General features: G+C 39.5%; 1 protein-coding gene across 4 annotated transcripts in view; it reads right to left on the reverse strand.

Moving 5' to 3' along the window:
- LOC136863943 (ribosome biogenesis protein SLX9 homolog) overlaps window positions 1-20,615 on the reverse strand; it is a 66,293-nt gene that overhangs the window by 23,885 nt on the left and 21,793 nt on the right. The window lies entirely within an intron of this gene.

Raw genomic sequence — 20,615 nt, forward strand, 5'->3', positions numbered from 1 at the left:
GGATAATATAAGTGAACATTTGTGTTGCAAATTGTGTAATGGAAATGTGAAATTAACTGAAAGTAATATATTTCGGTTGGCCAGCATATTTTGTTTATTGTGTGAGAATTGTGACTTCAAACATAATTTCAAGAACAATCCTTCAAATAATAACACAGTCACTGAAATAAACAGGGCAATAGTGTGTGCTATGCTGATTTTAGATCTTGGTCTTAAGGGGTTAGAAACTTTTTGTGGTCTTACGGATCTCCCACCAGCTATTGTAACTGTTCCACCTCGTCAAAACACTTGAGGAGATGAAAGTTATTATCTTGGGACACATGAATATTAAATAAACTATTTGTGACTTGCCCGCAAATTGCCACGCAAATAGAAACAATTAACATTCCATGGTTTCCCATTTCTCTATGTAATGTTTGGGCGCCATGGTGAAACCAAAATTTATATTTACTAGCATAGAGACTTATACTTAAATCACAGGGGTAGGATTTTAAATAATTAACCATTAAGTATCGCTTAGGAAAGAAAATTAACACAATATAAAATACAAATTAATTTATTATACAAAAAAAATGAGATGAATCGGAAAAGTTTCCTTAAAGCGTGGGGGAATTTATAATTTACTGAATTTACTATTGCTTGCTTTATCTAATTGAAGCTCACCAATTGCAGCTTCCGTTGACGTCATCTGGTTTCCGTGGTTACTCGTTCTCTTCTTCTCGATGTCGAAATTGCTCCATGGACATCCTTCCTTCCGTCTCTGATATGGTACGGGCTATCTGGACTAACACCCCCTGCTTGCCTAGTCTTTAAATTAGAATTGGCCCTATACTTGTAATAACTGATCAGCGTTGATCGTATGAGGAGAAAATTCAGAGATATGAATTTTTCCATATTAGTAGAAATCTCAAACCAACTGAGCTATACTATTTATACGGTACAGCCTTGTACCAAAATTCCATGGACTTGAACTAAACATAGTTCTTCGTCCAGAATATTTACTGAAAATAACACAAGCCGTAAGCTTGTTTCATTTCTCGTAGATCCGATAACATAACCGAAGCTGAGTACTGTATCGAAGCGATAACACATTGTACAAAAATAACTATGTCGCGGAGCGACCACACACTATATCAAAAATCAAATCACGTCGTTCAAAGTAGATGTTCACAGTAGAAGTACTAGTGATGGAGTATCACGTAGTTAGGTTGTAAGGTTGTCAGCAGAAGTTGTGCTTAGCTGCCGTTCTCGTGTTGAGAATCAGTATATATCCGGGCTCACCCCCACTCTTGGTAACAGTTCAATCTCAAAACTCATATACAACGAAGTATCTGATTCGATAGATCGAAGCATCAACTCCCCTTCTCTTCTTCCTCGACAAGTCCAGAAGGCGTGGCGATGATATGTCTGACCATCTTGCAAGCCTCGCGCACGGGTTGCTGTTTACTAGCCTTGGTCATAAGATAAACCCATGACTAACGCAAAATCCCAAGCTTTAAGAATAACCCTCCGTATACACAAACATGAGACGAAATGAAAACAACTATGTCTCAACATATTGACCGTATTTACAACATAATGAATTCTTATCCTACACAATATAATAATTTAAATACTAAAACGATGTTATTATATACACAATATGATTCCAAAAAGCCTTGATTACAAATGATTGACGTTGAATAAATATGTTATTACAAATAATTGCCGATGGCAGATAAACTTGATATCAAATGACATCGTGTAAAATGGTATTATATTAAATTAGTAGGGCTGGAGAAGCCTGGACGGTTACACTATAAAGCAACCTACATACTGTATATATAACTTTATTTGCCCCGATTGCACTGCCATAATAAACTTGCAGTTTGTCTATTATGGTATCTGTAAGTCTACATGTGCCACCTACACTCTTGTTATCAGACAACTTTTTCCCACTCAGGCTCTTGAGATTTCTAAGTCTACTCCCCACCCTTTTCTGGATATGACCTACACATTCCACCTTCCTTATTTCTACTTCAGGACCATATGTCTTAGAATCATGTGGCATTTTAAAGGCTTCAGTATCTCCATCACCAATATACTCTAAGTATTTCAAGCCATGCTTTTCAACTGAGTGTTTGAAAATGTCTACCATACTATTACACTCCATGCTAGCTGCTAAGATCTTTAAAAACAGGCTTTATGGTGTCCATTACAGGTTTGGGAATTGGATGTGGGTACTTGTCAGTACTACTAACTGTACACTCTGATTCAGCTCGTCGATAGCCACCCCCGAGATTCTGAGCCCTGAGGACAAAAGTAATGAGTGGGATTCAGGTCAGTTGAACACTCGTGGTAACAAATTGCCCACACTGCAACACTCATGTCATAGGTTAGTCTGTCCTAGGATGGAATAGGTTACCCCGCCCACTGCTCCCAATACCCACCCGAGAGGGTGAGACTTCATAGGTGGTAGTAATCTGGAAACAGTCCCGTTGATGAATGGCTTGCTTGGCTGTTGAGTATAGCTGAAAAGTTCTCGTTGCCAATCCTCAAGACGGGGGGGGGGTTGGCCTATTCTTGTCACAATCTGACCAATCCCTCTCCTACTTGACCAGGGTTGCTCGTCTGTCAGGTCTTGAGGCACATTCCTGATCCCGATCCCATCCCCCCCTCAATCCAGAATGGGCTGGACCTAGTTTTCCGACGTCAAGGTTGGGCACTTGTTCTTCAGGTGTCCCGCTCTCCCACACTGGTAGCACTTCCTAACTGCACTAGGCTCTTCCGTAGCTTTGCTCTTGCGTTCTTCCTCCAGCTGGGCGATGATTCTGCGTAGATCATCAAAGGATCTCGGTCGTGATACTTTCACTAGGGGTCAAATCTTATCGTGGAGTAGCTCTGTGATGGTCTGGTAAGATCTCATTTTTGCTTCCTTCCGGGTGCAGACCCTTGAAGAGTTGGCACTTCTGTAGGACAAAGGCGCTGGCTCTCATGCCAGTGGGTTGTGCCTCAGTCAATACTTTCCTTTTCATGGAGCTCTTCACCCCTTTGGAATTAAACCTAGCAAGATATTCCCTCTTGAAGTCCATCCAGTTTAAATTTAGACCCTTCAAGTTATTCCACCAAGTAGCTGCTTGCCCCTTTAATCGCAGTGTAATGAGTTGCATGAAGATGTCCTCTGGTAGGTTAGTCCTTCCTAACAGACTAACCGATCCTTCGATGAAGCTAGTTTAGTTCTCTTCCAGTCGCCTGTGGAATTTCGGAAGGCTCTCTATAATCACCTTCGGGTCTAGGTGTCCTGTATTGCTGGATAGGTTTGAGGGGGTTAGAGGTGTGGCGGTACATCCTATTTGAATTATTTTCTACTGCGCGAAGGATGCGTTCCCTTATATTCTGCACATCTCCCTTGATGGCCGAAATCCAATTTTCTAACCTTTCTTCAACAGCAGAAATACGGCTCTTGAAATTTCCCTCGAATGCAGAGATACGGCTTTCAAAATTTCCCTCAAGAGTAGAAATTCTCTCCTCAGCCTGTTGCTTTATGCCAGAAACCTGGATTTCCACCTCCTCCTTGAGGTTTAAGATATCCCCTTCCAGACACTACTATCGATCTGGTCAACCTGTCCCAATTTTGACCCGATGTCCGATATCTGCCCTGTTAATCAATTGGTGACGTTTCTAATTTGTGATGAAATTTCGTCATTTACGGTTGAAATTTTCGATTCTAGGCCCTGTTCAACTTTGTAAACCTGCGTGTACACTTGTGATATTTGTCCGGTTAAAACTGAGTTAGCTTGAGAAATTTTGTCATTTACTTTCGGAATTTGATCTGCAATCTGTCCTGTTAGGCCGGAATTGACATCTGAAATTTTGTCATTTAGTGCCTGCATCATGGTCATAAAGTTAGAACACATTTTAGGGATATTTACCTCTTCTTCTGTCTCGGAATCTTCGTCGACTTCGATGAAAGACTTTGAGATCTTCTTTTTCCAAGAGATCTTTCCGTAGCCGCGCCTATACCGATTTCTTCTTCCTGTCCATCGAAAGATTCCTCTTGGTAAGTTCATCTTTGAGCTGTTTCAGCGACATATTCTCTATCACTTGCATTTAGATCTATTACACTCGTATTCACTCTTAAATTCTTACGTACTGTCCCACGGTCGCCAATGATGTATCCACAATGATGCACACAAAATGCTGTCAACTTGTGTACAAGGATTTATTTACAATTATTTACAAATTGAATTCACATAACCATAACCACTGTATCACAAACAAAATACTTCACTTCGAGAACATCCACAAAGCTGCCATTTTAACAACTGCCTATCGCTTCAACATGGAGACTGCAACCACTGCATGTCAACTACCAACTTTACTAAGCCAATTCACATACTTCAAACACTCGATAGTACGACGCACGTCCGGTCAACAACTCCTGTTGAACCACGACTCTTACTAAACCATAACTCTTCTCTACCACCAACACCACCTCTTTATATGTGTGCCTGGCCAGGCTTCTAGAAAGATACATTTTCTCATAAATTCTAGAGTGTTTAAGGCCAAGATATAATGTATAGAATATTCTACTGAGTTCGCATCTAGCCAGTACCATTCTGGATGTTACAGTGTGTTTCACAATTCTGTAGTGGGTTACAAATCATTAATACAGGTAATAATAAATTATATACAGGTTCTTACATTAACTAAACTCACATATATATCTATATACAACAAACGTTTCATGACATAACCTCACAAATAATGCGATTGTAACCCAATAATGATAAAAATAAGTGGATGTACATCACAGGGCATAATGTTTGTCCAACCCTTGTCCCGTTTCCCTACGGGGTCGGGTATGAGGTGAGATGAATTTGTCGTGGCGGTTTTTTTATGACCGGATGCCCTTCCTGACGTCAACCTCATCAGAGGAGTTAATGGGAGATGAAATGAATGACGTGATATATGATAGTAGGGAGAGGGTGAAACCCGGTGCCGGCACATAGCCTACTCCTGTCGAATAGCACCAAGGGGTCTGCTCAAGGCTTAACGTCCCCATCCGACGGACGAATCACCATCAACAGCGTCATATGCCCTCACTCCATATGAGCACTGCGGAGAGGTTTGGAATTTAATCCAGGCTTTTGGCACGCAATCTAGTGATTAGAAATTGTATACCACCACCTCCCCTACCCTGCCGGCCAACATTCAGATGGTGAAAATTTTTTCGACCAACGGGACTCGAACCGGCTAACCTCGGTGTTAGACCGTTTTAGACTTCAGCGCCTTAACGATCATAGCCACCAGGCGGGCTATCATAATAATATAAATTCAAGCTCAATACTTGCACTATTTACCCATGGGTGAGAGAATATTGTTTTCAAGTTATATCAGTTTATAACACATGCGTCAGAATACGTGGGTTGTTCTAAAGATAAAAGTCACAAACAATTAAGTTGGGGGACCAAGATGACCAAAGTATATGGGCAATTAACCGTTCATTGAAAATCTTACGAACAACTTGCAGTGAATATGCTTACAGGTGAGCTGTTGCAAAGGCCTGTTGAAAGTAAGCGGACTAGTTTTCTTCTTCTGTGAACAATTGAGCGAATGGTCACAAAATGTCATTCACATAATGCTCCAAAGTCGTTGTCTCTTGAAAAAATATAGGACCGATTATCAGTTCTGCATTAATTCCTTACCATACTCTGACATTTGTGTCGTGCAATGGAACTTTGTGAACTGCATGAGGATTTTCATTGTTCTAATACAGACTTCTGACTGTTCAAATTAACACTCAAATGAAACCAAGCTTCACAGCTCATAAAGATGTGTGGGAGCCACAATTCCGTTGTGTTCGTACATGAGCTGGGCTATAGGCCAATTTGGTTGTCTTCAGCAACTGACTCCCATGGCAGGAATACAAGATGCCATTCCATGTCATGTGTTCATTACCAAAATTACAGTTAGAAAGTCTTGTAAAGTCCATCTGCAAAACTTTGAGCATTCACCTGGGTCAGTAGTATGATTTAATTTGTGAACTGCAGATATTTTGCACAGATGAATCTAAATCATTTTAAGGCCTTTACCATCAGAACCTGTAGACATGCCACATTCTTGGGAGAGCCGCTGGATCAATATTTTCGGACTACTCCATATTCACTCGTGTATCTTGAAGCCATTCCTCAGTAAGAGCTTGTTCAGGACACTGCTTCTTCCTTAAAAAAAAAAAAAAAATAAATAAATTGCCTGCTCCTCTCCACTTCTTAAACAGCATTACACTCCTTTTTGATGGCCAAGGAGCCTCCAGGTAAAGAAGGTAAAATTTAAGCAAACATTTTTCATGTGCTTTCTTTAAAAGATATGACTCATTGAGAAATATCTGCCGCTCACCTCAGTGTTATCACATGTCTGACACTTTCATATAACCCCACACAAAAGCAAATAACAGATGGTGTGGTACAGCTTAGTGTTGCCAGCCTGGCGGAGCAAGCGTTGCACTAGATTCTGGAAGTCCAGTATCATATTATGAAGAGACGGCCCCAGGCTCATTTAAGTCATGAGAGGGGCAGCAGAGGCTGGAATGGATTGTGAGCTATATCACTGCGTTACCTTGCTACTCACCCCACAGTGAACCAATCAGGAGACAGCCAGGCGCACATTGGCCACCGCTTCCGCCATTTGCTATCTCCATCTCCACAGCCCTATCTTATTGGAGGTCTCTGATGTTATGAAAAGGATCTGGATGCAGAGATGCCAACTTTCAAAAAAAGCAATTTGTAATGCAGCCTGAGCGGTGGCTACAGTAACTGTGGGACTGAATGAGATTGTGTTAGCTCAGGAAAACCAAGTGTGAATTAATGTGACTGAATACTGAGAAGAGTGCAGAGAGAGAGAGAGAGAGAGAGAGACTGTGTATTGGTGTGTAATGTTGTGTAAATTGTGGTGCTGGTGTGCCTGTGTTAGTCTGTTTGATTTAGTAGTTCATTAATAAATTTTAGAGCAGTTGTGCTCATCTCTCTACACTGTCAACATGCTAGTTGCTTTACGTCGCACCGACGATGGGACAGGGAAGGGCTAGGAGTGCGAAGGAAGCGGCCGTGGCCTTAATTAAGGTACAGCCCCAGCATTTGCCTGGTGTGAAAATGGGAAAACACGGAAAACCATCTTCAGGGCTGCCGACAGTGGGGTTTGAATCCACTATCTCCCGGATGCAAGTTCACAGCTGCGCGACCCTAACTGCACGGCCAACTCACCTGGTAATTCTACATTTACAATAAAATGTGCATTTAAATCTTTCTAGACTTATAAGATATAAATTGACAAGTGGGTCCACCTTTTCTATACAATATATCAAGTACATGATACAACATTAGTCTTGGAAGCCAAATAAAAATTAAAGAGATTACATGATAACTAAAACATATGTAAACCAGACAAGGACAATGTTGCAGGAATAATTATAACATTAAAATACATATAATAACAAAGTAGGTGGAAGGGAAAATGTAGGAAAGGGAAATGTAGTGGAAAGGAAAAGACTGGTGGCACAGGGTCATCGGAGGGAGAAAAGGAAGGAGGAAGTAGCTTCTGCAGCTATCAGGAAAGATAGGGCTGACCAGCAGGGGAGGGGATCAAACGAGGTGGGTAGGGTTGAGTCTCTGGTCATGGGGGATTCCATCGTTACACATGTGGGGAAAGTGTGTTGAGGAAAGGGAACCAGGGTAGAGTGTTATCCAGGAATTAGGTTGAGGCAGATGTTGAGGAAAGTAGAAGAGAAGGAAGAGGGAAAGGAGAAGGTGGTAGTGTTTCATGTTGGTACTAACACCGTAAGACAAGCAGGTATAAGTACCAACATAGTTGGGGATGTGTGGGATCTGGTAAATGCAGCACAGATGAATTTTAAGGAAGCGGAGATTGTTATCAGTGAAATACTGTGTGGGAGGGATACTGACTGGAAGGTGATTGGGGATTTAAATGAGACTATGGAGTGGGTATGTGGGAAACTGGGAGTGAGATTTCTAGATCCTAATGGGTGGGTAGGAGACAGGGATCTGCGCTCAGATAGCCTTCACTTAAACCACAGTGGTACATGTAAGTTAGGAAATGTGTTTAGAAGGGTTATAAGCAGGTACATTCAGGAGGGGAATATAAACACTAGTTAGGGACATGTTTTGCCCTAATTTTGGGCATCTTCAGCCTAATACCAATCTTAAGGTCAAGTCTTAAATCTATTAACAATGGAACTTAATACTAAACATAAATTAATATCAAATACTAAATATAATGGTCTTATGTTAATTACATATTTACATAGTTTACAATATGTACATCAACTAAATGCCAGAATTTGTGAACAAGGAAGCAATAAAATATTTTATTTTACGACTAGAAAACGTCTGAGACGTCTGGATGAAAGTTTATACAAATGTGTACATATTGGCTAGAGATTGATCACAGCGTGAATTGGAGTATCTCCAACGGTTTGAATAGAGATTGATCACAGCGTGAATTGGCGGAGCTGAATTTCATGTAGAATGTAATCACTACAAACTATAATTGTACTGAATACGTGGCCACAGTAATTTTATTCAAGAAAGAATTTTACTTCTTGTATCTTCAATACGGAACAAAATAAGATTAGTTACTTGCAACTAGAGTGTGTATCGTAGAGATAGGGTAGGAATGGTAGGAGGGGGAGTATTCATTCTCGTGAAAAAAGAATTTGTAAGCTACGAAAAAGTTAAGGATGAAAAACACAACATTCTGGGTGTAAGACTCATCTCTAAAGATAATAGGCAACTTGATGTCTTTGGAGTGTACAGACCGGGAAAGGGTAGCGCTGATGCTGATTCAGAATTATTTGATAAGATAATCAACTATGTTGGAAATGATATGGAAAGGAATGTGGTAGCAGCAGGTGATCTCAATTTCCCAAATGTCAATTGGTAAGATAATGGGCGATATGAATAAAAATGAGATGTAACTCGGAGACAAGTCTCGAAGGAGGATTGAGACGGAAGTCACTTGCGAGACAGAACTTGTCATGTATATGAATAAAGTTTGTTTCTCGCTAACGAGACTTGTCTCCTTCCGCTTGAGACGAGTCTCGTACACTGGCTCTGGTTATCTGTCAGCTGACGAGTGAATTACTACAAAAATTGGTTTTGTTGGAACAGATGGAAGTGTTAGATGTACAAGCGAAAAAGATTGAAAAGCGACAGTGTGTTCTCGAAAAAACAGAAGAACTCATCAGTGCAAAAACAGATTTTGCAACTGCAAATGGAAAATCTTTTACATGAAAGGGAGAAACGAGCAGAACAAACAAGTACAACCGAAGTGGAACACCCACAGATATTTTTTTCATTTAGAATAGTTCTTGACAGACTTTTCTTCTTCTTCTTCAGTTGTGTTTCACTTGGGAGCCTATTCTGCAAACTATAGGCTACCTTTCGTATTAATCAATATTCAATAATCACTAGTTCTTATTTCAATTCTTTCCAGGCTTACATAAACGTAGTGGCTCGTACACTTGGTATACTTGAACCCCAGCTTGTGAACGACTGATTTAAGGTTTCTTTTCTTGTAAGTTTCCTTCAAGATATTGTGTAAGAAGTTACATTGTATTTATCACATTCAGGATCCACATACAAATGCACAATTTTCTGCGGTCATTGAAAATTACTCAAACACTTTTTAGCACACGCTTTGTACTTCATTCTTCACGAATATGAAGAGTTTATTGACCATACCTGTGCATAGCTAGGGGTGTTTCTGCATATAACGTACTTTTTCTACAATTTGTTTTACGTCATATGGCGACGATGGGATAGGCTTAGGAGTGGGATGGAAGCGGCTTTGGTCTTAATTAAGGTACAGTCCCAGCATTTGCCTGGTGTGAAAATGGGAAAACACGGATAACGATATTCAGGGCTGTCGACAGTGGGGCTTCAACCCACTACCTCCTGGATGCAAGCTCACAGCCTCGCATCCCTAACCGCACGGCCAACTCACCCGGTATATAATATACTACCAATACCTATATACTGTTGTATAAACTGTCTAAATTGCAAACTTAGAAACAATACAAAATGCTATCCATATTGATAAACGAAGGGAGTTGTTTGATTTGGACCGGACAAATTGCAATGAAACTTAGTAACATGATGAGCTAAGACATCCGGAACTCAATGGTGAGAACCGTTCTGCCGTGAAATAACAGTTTCGTACCGGTATTTATTGACAGTAAATTTTTGCTCCAGTTTTAAATGGAATGTGATGTGTAGATGGCAGCGATTTCAATGAAACATGGTAGGATGGTCAATTAAAACATCAGGACATCGCTGCATGACGTTGTTATATAGGTTACCCGCAGTGTGACAAAATTAATCACTTTCAACAAGAATCCGAAAGTTTAAGGCTATTTGTAGCATGCAAGTTTATATACAAATGACGATGACTTCATATTACATATTTTAGCCTCAATTGTAATCGACAAAGAAGTATTAAAAGCCTAATATTTTGAAATATTCATATACTGTGCATGTTAGTAAAATGGATTTGACGAGCAAAATCTAATTTTCACTCTATAGCGCACTGTTTAATGTAACTTTAAAATATAACCATCAGTGCATTTCTACAGTGCATACACAAGGTCAATACAGCTGCAAACCACCCAGCTGTTCTTTAGCAATTAATTATAACCATGTTGTTGATTTTATGACAAAGTGAATATCAGCAATAAATTTAAGACAGGTAGATTGACAATTCATGGAAGTTTCATCGAAATCTGTCTGATTCAAACCAAATGCTTCCCTCGTAGTATTCGGCGCAAGTGAGATTTTGGTGCGATGGTTGAGAAAGAGCAGCACTCATAGAGGCAGTAAATCATTGGTTGAATAAAGTCATTATGCAAATTTGTTAAATGGTGTGAAGCCAGTTACAGCATATTTTTTTCAAGGGCACGAGCCGCCGGTTGAAACTTTTAAATAAACTTAGAAACAGTGCAATTGAAAAAGGCATGGACAGGGAATTTTACGGCACTTAAACATAAATGGGATAGCTTACACCAGGACCAAGGATACTCGAACATTCGTTCAGTACCATTTGGCCGACATGTGATAGAGAGCGATAATTTTCAGACTTGAAAAAATATCCTTCCAGATATCAAAATGTGAATAATAATCATAATAATAATAATAATAATAATAATAATAATAATAATAATAATAATAATAATAGGTAATAATTTCATGTGGCTATTTCTAGCCCGGTACAGCCCTTGTAAGGCAGACCCTCCGACGAGGATGGGTGTCATCTGCCGTGTTATTCTAGTGGAGGATAGTGTTGTGTGTGAGTTGCAGGGATGTTGAGGATTTAACGTTAAAATCTCTGACCCGACAGCGAATCGAACCCGGAGGCCTCCTGAACCGAAAAGTACCACGCTGACCATTCAGCTAAGGAGCAAAACAAAGTGAATAATGAAAACCTTGAATAATTGTAAGTCATATCTTAAACATAGCTATGTTTCGTTTCGGCCTTTTCCGTGATTGTGAATTAATTTTATTTATAAAATGTTAGTCGTGTTGTGAATGGAAAAAATGTCAACGTACAGAAAAAAATCACAAATGTAGAATAGATTAAGAATAATTAAAGTAATGTAACAATTACTAAGAAAATTATTAGAAGTGTATGTTGCACGGTTTTGCATATTTCTGGTTTGATTTTGAACATTTTAGACTTTATGATGCATGTAAATACTATCGCAAATGGCTATCATTGTCGTCATCATTATCATTATTATTATATGAATGTATCGTGTAATCGCTCCAGAAAATGTGCTAAGCATTCCACATTTTCTTTCCGGTAACGGTAGAGATATTTATAATCATGTTCGAGAGAATTTCTTCGTGGTTTATAAAATTTTCTTCTCCGTTGTAAAACCATCATAAACTCCGCCATCATGTTTTCAGCCTGATTCTATCGGCTTGAGTCACCTTCTGGGCTGTCTCAAGAAATTCTGAGACCAGTCTCCATTCAGAGAGACTAAACTCCAGTTTATTCATATACATTTGGAGTTGTCTCTCCGACAGAATCCGTTAACGAGCTGTGTCTCAAGGAGCAAAGGTCACTGCTGAGACATGGCTTTTTTATTCATATACATTTGAGACATGTCTTAATATTTATGAGACAAGAGACACGTCTCCAGTTTATTCATATCACCCAATGTGAACAACAGGAAGCATGACCAACAAATGGCAAATAAGTTAATATGGGAAGGGCAGCTCATTCAGAAAGTGATGGAACCAACTAGAGAGAAGAATATTCTGGATGTGGTGCTGGTAAAACCAGATGAGCTCTATAGAGAAACCGAAGTAATAGATGGTATTAGTGATCACGAAGCTGTTTTTGTCGTAGTTTAAAATAAACGTGAAAGAAAGGAAGGTATTAAAATTAGGACTATTAGGCAGTAACATATGGCTGATAAAACAGGCATGAGGGAGTTTTTAAAAAGTAACTATGACCGAGCTCGATAGCTGCAGTCGCTTAAGTGCGGCCAGTATCCAGTATTCGGGAGATAGCAGGTTCGAACCCCACTGTCAGCAGCCCTGAAAATGGTTTTCCATGGTTTCCCATTTTCACACCAGGCAAATGCTGGGGCTGTACCTTAATTAAGGCCACAGCCGCTTCTTTCCCACTCCTAGCCCTTCCCTGTCCCACCGTCGCCATAAGACCTATCTGTGTCGGTGCGACGTAAGGCAACTAGCAAAAAAAAAAAAAAAAAAAAAAAAAAAAATTGTAAACAGACTCTGGGATGGGTTTAAAGCAATTGTTGAGGAATGTGAAAATAGGTTTGTACCTTTAAAGGTAGTAAGGAATGGTAAAGATCCACAATATTATAACAGAGAAGTAATGAGACTAATAAGGAGGTACAGGTTGGAAAGAAATAGTTAGAAATGGCTATGGAAGTAAGGAGAAATTGAAGGAATTTACTAGGTAATTGAATCTAGTAAAGAAGTCAGGTAAGGATAACATGATGGCAAGCATAATTGGTGGTCATACAAATTTTAGTGAAAAATGGAAAGGTATGTATAGGTACTTTAGGGTAGAAACAGGTTCAAAGAAGGACATTCCAGGAATCAATGAACAAGGGGAGTGTGTAAGTGAGGATCTTCAAAAGGCAGAAGTATTCAGTCAGCAGTATGTAAAGATTGTTGGTTACAAGGATAATGTCCAGATGGAGGAGGTGAGTAATACTAAAGAAGTATTAAAATTTACATATGATAACGACATTTACAGTAAGATACAAAAGTTGAAAATTAGAAAAGCAGCTGGAATTCATAAGATTTCTGGGGATATACTAAAGGCAATGTGTTGGGATATAGTACCATATCTGAAATACTTATTTGATTATTGTTTGGTTGAAGGAGCTATACCAAATGAATGGCGAGTTGCTATAGTAGCCCCTGTGTATAGAGAAAAGGGTGATAGACATAAATCTGAAAATTACAGGCCAGTCAGTTTGACATGCATTGCATGTAAGCCTTGGGAAAGCATTCTTTCTGATTATATTAGACACGTTTGTGAAATTAATAACTGGTTTGAGAGAAGGCTGTTTGGGTTTAGGAAAGGTTATTCCACTGAAGCTCAGCTTGTAGGATTTCAGCAAGATATAGCAGATATCCTGAATTCAGGAGGCCAAAAGGACTGTATTGCAATTGACCTATCTAAAGCATTTCATATGGTAGATCATGGAAGACTACTGGCAAAAATGAGTGCAATTGCACTAGAAAAAAAGAGTGACTGAATGGGTGGCTATATTTCTTGACAACAGATCTCAGAGAATTAGAGTAGGCGAAGCTTTATCTGACCCTGTAATAATTAAGAGGGGAATTCCTCAAGGCAGTATTATTGGATCTTTTTTGTTTTCTTACATATATCTATGATATGTGTAAAGAAGTGGAATCAGAGATAAGGCTGTTTGCAGATGCTGTTATTCTGTACAAGATTGTGAGCGGCTGGAAGGTGACCTCGATAGTGATGTGAGATGGGCGGTGGGCAATGTTATAATGATAAATAGGGTTAAAAGTCAGGTTGTGAGTTTCACAAATAGGAAAAGTCCTCTCAGTTTTAATTACTGTGTTGATGGGGTGAAAATTCCTTTTGGGGATCATTGTAAGTACCTAGGTGTTAATATAAGAAAATATGGTTACGAGGGTATTTAGGGGTTGTAGGAAGGATGTAAAGGAGAGGGCATATAAGTCTCTGGTAAGACCCCAACTAGAGTATGGTTCCAGTGTATGGGACACTCGCCAGGATTACTTGATTCAAGAACTGGAAAAAATCCAAAGAAAAGCAGCTCGATTTTTTCTGGGTGATTTCCGACAAAAGAGTAGCGTTACAAAAATGTTGCAAAGTTTGGGCTGGGAAGACTTAGGAGAAAGGAGACGAGCTGCTCGATTAAGTGGTATGTTCCGAGCTATCAGTGGAGAGATGGCGTGGGAGGACATCAGTAGACAAGTAAGTTTGAGCGGTGTCTTTAAAAGTAGGAAAGATCACAATATGAAGATAAAGTTGGAATTCAAGAGGACAAATTGGGGCAAATATTTGTTTATAGGAAGGGGAGTTAGGGATTGGAATAACTTACCAAGGGAGAGGTTCAATAATTTTCCAATTTCTTTGCTATCATTTAAGAAAAGGCTAGGAAAACAACAGATAGGGAAACTGCCACCTGGGTGACTGCCCTAAATGCAGATCAGTAGTGACTGATTGAACAATATTATGGTTATGATATTTTTTTTTTTTGCTAGTTGCTTTACGTCGCACCGTCACAGATAGGTCTTGTGGCCACGATGGGACAGGAAAGGGCTACGAGTGGGAAGGAAGCGGCCGTGGCCTTAATTAAGGTACAGCCCTAGCATTTGCCTGGTGTGAAAATGGGAAACCACGGAAAACCATTTTCAGGGCTGCCGACGGTGGGGTTCGAACCTACTATCTTCCGAATACTGGATACTGGCCGCACTTAAGCGGTTATGATCTTCTTGTCATAATATGTCTTTAAGTTAACTTAGGACCTCAGGCAAAGAAGTAAATCTGGAAATGATAGCCAGAATTAGGAACGAATATACAGAAAAGAAATTAAAAAGGAGAAAAATTATTTATGAAACTCACCTCTAATGTCTGATGTAGAACAAGCATCGACTTACTGGAGGAAGCAGGCAAGCCATGTAAACAAATGAGTGGATAGGGACCAAGCACTGACTTGCTGTAGGAAGCAAGTAATGTAAACAAAGGAGTAGATAGGGAGATGAGAGGAGAGGAAGGGGTAAAAAAGGGAGGGGAAGGGAAGCCGAGGAGTGGGAGGGAAGAGAGGTGTGTCTAAGGTGGGGCTGAATGATGAGGAAAGAAAGACTGCTATGAGAAGGGAAGTTAAAGAGATTATGAAAGATTTTTTTTTAGCTGAGACATGAGTACTTGAGTACTAAAGAGAGGAATTTAAAGGTCAAATAAAACATTTGATTTCTCTGAAATTTCATTTAGATTGAAGTTAGGATTGAAAAACTGTTCCAGTCAACTTCTTTATTCTGTTAGTAACTGTGCAGCACGTCGCAAAAATGATGTAGCGGCATTAAGAGAAAAAATAATTTAATTTTTGCTTTGACTGTTTGTCAATAAAGGAAAAAGAATAAAATTATGGTGAAAATAAAGGTTCATCAGCATAACAAGGGACAGTACATACGAAAGCAACTTACTCTGTCTAATTCCTGCAATAATGTTGATCATGGTAGAAATGTTGAAAGCGCAAAACGGTTCTACACAAACCATACCAATTTTTTTTATTACAAGTTGCTTTTCGTCACACTGACATAGATAGGTCCTATGGCGACAATGGGATAGGAAAGGGCTAGGAGTGGGAAAGAAGAGGCTGTGGCCTTAATTAGGGTACAGCCCCAGCATTTGCCTGATGTGAAAATGGGGAAACCATCTCCAGGTCTGCCGACAGTGGATTTCGAACCCACTATCTGTGGAATGCAACCTCACAGCTGCGGGCTCCTAACTGCATGGTCAACTCACTCCATACCACACATCTACTGAAGCAAGAATAAGGGCAAGTGAAACATTTTTAAGTCACTGCTGTCAAAACAATACTGCACAGGACGCTCAAAGGCTGGTTTATGGAAAAATACTTGGTTCAATACCAGGTGTATTGCCACATGGGACGAAAATGAAAAGATGACGGTTGGTCAGAGATTGAATTTTCAAGATGGGTTTCTCTGCACCACAATATCCACATTCAACAATCGAACAGTGTCAGATAATCTACGTACAAAGCCCTTCCGTACTCTAAACTTGTATACGTCTAGTGGTTGACAGTGAGCTGTGGCACCAGAATGGATCATCAGCTGGATGGTATCTCCATTTTGTATAGATTTAGGTCCAGAAAAGGAATCCAGAATGATGCCTACAAGTTCGTCTTTAATGTTCCATGTTTAACTATCACCTTCTACCAAATATTCCTTTTTTTTTTTTTTTTTTTTTTTTTTTTTTTGCTATGGGCTTTACGTCGTACCGACAGAGATAGGTCTTATGGCGACGATGGGATAGGAAAGGCTTAGGAGTTGGAAGGAAGTGGCCGTGGCCTTAATTAAGGTACAGCCCCAGCATTTGCCTGGTGTGAAAATGGGAAACCACGGAAAACCATTTTCAGGGCTGCCGATAGTGGGATTCGAACCTACTATCTCCCGGATGCAAGCTCACAGCCGCGCACCTCTACACGCGCGGCCAACTCGCCCGGTCCAAATATTCCTAATTGGAATCATTTGCTTCAGGATCACGCGACATCATTTGAGGCAGAAGTGAGACATGACGTGCTGTCTATGTAAACGTCTTCATTTTCGAGGCAGCTTCCGATGACACCTGTAAATATCAGTACGTAACGAGTTAAACACAAGCTCTGAAACAGATGCAAACCAATGAACAAACAGCCCCATCAACCTACTGTCAATAGCGTCCAGCACATCATGTTCTTGAATGTTTAAAGGCTTAATATCACATGTTCCATATTTTTCCTCCAACTCAAAAATAACTGTCTATTTTGATTACCATTATACAAACAACCACTTGTTCCATACAGTGACCATATGCTTATGTAAGCGGCGCCTGAAATCAGTTGTTGGACAGACCGAGTTGCAGGCAGGGTACGGAGTAGCGGCCTCGCGACGAGTGAACCCAGCACGCGGTGCAGTACTGGGTAGCTGGGCGGGCTAATTCGAACATACAAAATTAAAAGCTTTCTTTAGTTTGCACGAGTTAATTTCCGAAATTGTGTTATTCTTGGCTTATGCAAAACTTATGTAAGATCAGTGGTTCCCTGGTACGTGCCTTTCCCTTGTTAGATTATATTTATGATTGGAGTTAGCGTGGACTCTCATTCCTCCACAAGGTGTATTTGACAACTCAATTTCAGCCATATGTGGAGTTAACTCATGCTACCCACCCACCTGCCAATTATTTCAACCACACTAGCTAGAATATAATGCATTGGAAAAACATTGTCTTCTTTAAAAGACTGCCAAACGACATTCAATAGGCAATTATATTCCAAATAGGCACAAACTCCTTAGACATTTACAGGCACAAAAACCAGTGAATTATTGCTTTTAAAAAAGCCTAAAACGGATTTATATCTTACGAGCCTACATTTCTGTACACAGGAATAAAATAGGCAAATTCACATCCCTAATTATAAGGCAACCACAGCCCATATGAGGAACTACAACAGTGGCAAGCACAAAGAAAAGGCATCTGTTCATATGATTACTGCACTTATGACAAAATTTTGAAAGGTAAGTATACATTACATATTACCTTTGTACATGATAATCAGTGAAACAGTCTACACATAAACCTACATAACACTTTATGTACTGGGTTTTAGGCCTAGTAGGGTAACTTTGTGGTGCATATCATCTTCTTCTTCTTCTTTGCTTCTGGAATTGTAGAAGGCAAATGATGCTTTCCATCGTGCATAAGATCCTGCACTGTATTACATCCAAAACAATGAGGTCTGCTAAACATGGAAGCAGCTTTATAGTATGCGATATAAGTTTGGACAATTGCCTGTCAAAAATTAAGGTAAGAAATCCCTTTACCATGCATGTTTCCAGTTGCCATGCATTGCGAGTTCCTGCATCACCGAACCAAGCAAAAATTGCCCACCACCACTTTTTTCCTTGTATTCCAACACACATATGTACAGTTACAACCAATATGATCAGTGCCTCCCATACTCAAAGTTCGGTGAAATCACTGTTGGGAAGTATTCTTGAACACATACTGAGGTTTTGTTTTCCCCATTTTGCAGGAATTTGAGGGATTTTTCTAGTCTTCACTTGTCCCAACTAGGCTTGATATACTTCAGCAGCCACATTTTCAAAGTCTTGATGGTCAGTTGATATTTCAGAGGTCACTATTTCCACATTTGCATGAAGCTGGCTACCAGGTAAGGAGACGAGCTAATCAACTAAGCGACATATTCTGAGCTGTCAGTGGAGAGATGGGCTGGAATGACATTAGTAGATGAATTTAACTGAATGATTTTTTCAAAGTAGGAAAGATCAGAATATGAAGATAAAGCTGAAATGCAAGAGGACAAATACCGGTATTCATTCCTAGGAAGAGGAATTACCATGGGAAATGCTCGACAGATTTCCAACTGCTCTGTAATTATTTAAGAAAAGAAAAGGTAAACAACTGAAGGCCGGTTCTACCACTTAGGGGTAAAGTAGCGCGTAACATGCCCTCCACGTAAAAGGATATTCACAATTACAAAGAAGGATATTTCCGTTCGACCACTCCCAGGTAGAGCTATCGGCAGTATAAATTGTTAAGCGGAGCGTAATTTATCAGCCACTTCGAGGGCCCGATAAGGCTTTATCTTACAAAGATGTTTCTTGAATACGGCTGGTTCAGGAACCTTGAAGCTGATTGCTGTTTTGCTATTAATAAAGGAGCTTCCCCATGATTTTTATTTATTTATTTATTTATTGTCTTGTTTTATATGGCGGGACTCAGGCTATGAAGCCTGCTATTCTGTCCGACCATACATACACCTACATGAAGAGTTAAATATACACTAAATTATCTACAGTTTAATATCTTAAGGTAGCAATTAAATGTTTTAATTAATCTAATACTTAGCTATGATCTAATCCTACTATGTTATAAGAAATCATTATTATTCATTAACCAGGTTTGACAGAGTTTCTTAAAGCGGGTGTGGTTTGACACGCTCCTAATTTCAGCGGGTAGGGAATTCCAAATTCGGCTGGCGGCGGCTATAAATGATCTACTGTAGCCAGTTGAGCGGTGAATGGGAATGCTTAGTAGTGCGGTGGACGATGATCTGGTAGGAATACTAGAAGGTGATGCTAGGTAATGGAATTGTGTGGCAAGGTATTCAGGTGTGTTAAGGTTCAGTATATGATGTAACAGGGAAAGAGTGTGTAAATTTCGTCGCTCTCTTAAGCGTAGCCATGAAAGCCTAGCAAACGCGGGAGAAATATGGCTAAACCTTGGTATATCTGAAATAAATCGAACGCATGCGTTACGTGCCTTTTGGAGCTTGATGGAAAGTGAGGCATTCAGGTTACTGTATACTACGTCACAGTAGTCGAATATTGGCATTACCATACTTTGGATAAGCAGTTTTCTTACATTTTGGGGGTGTAAATCTCTGAGTTTTTTATAAGGGAATGTAAGGAATAAAACACTCGCTGACATATACCTGTTACATGATCGTTCCAACTAAGGTTTTTGTTGTTGTTGTTGTCGTCAAAATCCACGCCTACATTTTGTAAATTTAAAACAAATAGCAGCCACCTTGGAGGGAGTAAATGAAGTGAATACACAGCAACATTCAGAACAGTGACAAATTGAAAGTCATATCTTTTCAAAAACTTTGTATTAGAAGACAAGCAGAATATTTTAATGATAAAAGTGCTGGAAACATTTTTATAACATCTGTTCAAATGAATAGAAATAATTTTTTACAATAGGCTAAGTATAAGTAGATCCATCTTCCTCTCCTTTCACTACCCCATTCAACCATCCATCATTGTTTTTAATTCATTTTATTTAATTTATTTTAAATTTACGTAGTATTTAAGAAGAAATAAGGTACCTGATTACAACGTTCTTAAAAAGATAAACTTAGTGAATCACCTAAGCAATGTAAATAGCTGAAGATGTTCTACAAAAGAACAAAACATGTACTGTGTATGATTAATTGGTTTGCCAAAGTGCAAATATAAGTATCAAAAAGGTGGAAGATTTTTAATTGTTATTAAGTATTTGTAAATAGTATTTGATACGGAAAATGAAGCCGATTTCTTGCAAAGGCTTTACCCGCCGGCAAAGTTTTGAGAGCCTAACATTATTAGCTGTATTTCTGGTGACATATAGCTTATATTAGCTTAGTACATTGATAAAAGCATGATACCGTAACAGCTATCAATATTGCACTGCAGGAAATTGAACATTAATGCTTACCTTGAGTTGCAACAGACACACTAGCCTCTCGCATCGACAGCGTCAGGGACACACATACGTCAAGCTGTCACAAATTTTAC

Source organism: Anabrus simplex, chromosome 2, assembly GCF_040414725.1.
Source record: "Anabrus simplex isolate iqAnaSimp1 chromosome 2, ASM4041472v1, whole genome shotgun sequence".
Taxonomy (NCBI): domain Eukaryota; kingdom Metazoa; phylum Arthropoda; class Insecta; order Orthoptera; family Tettigoniidae; genus Anabrus; species Anabrus simplex.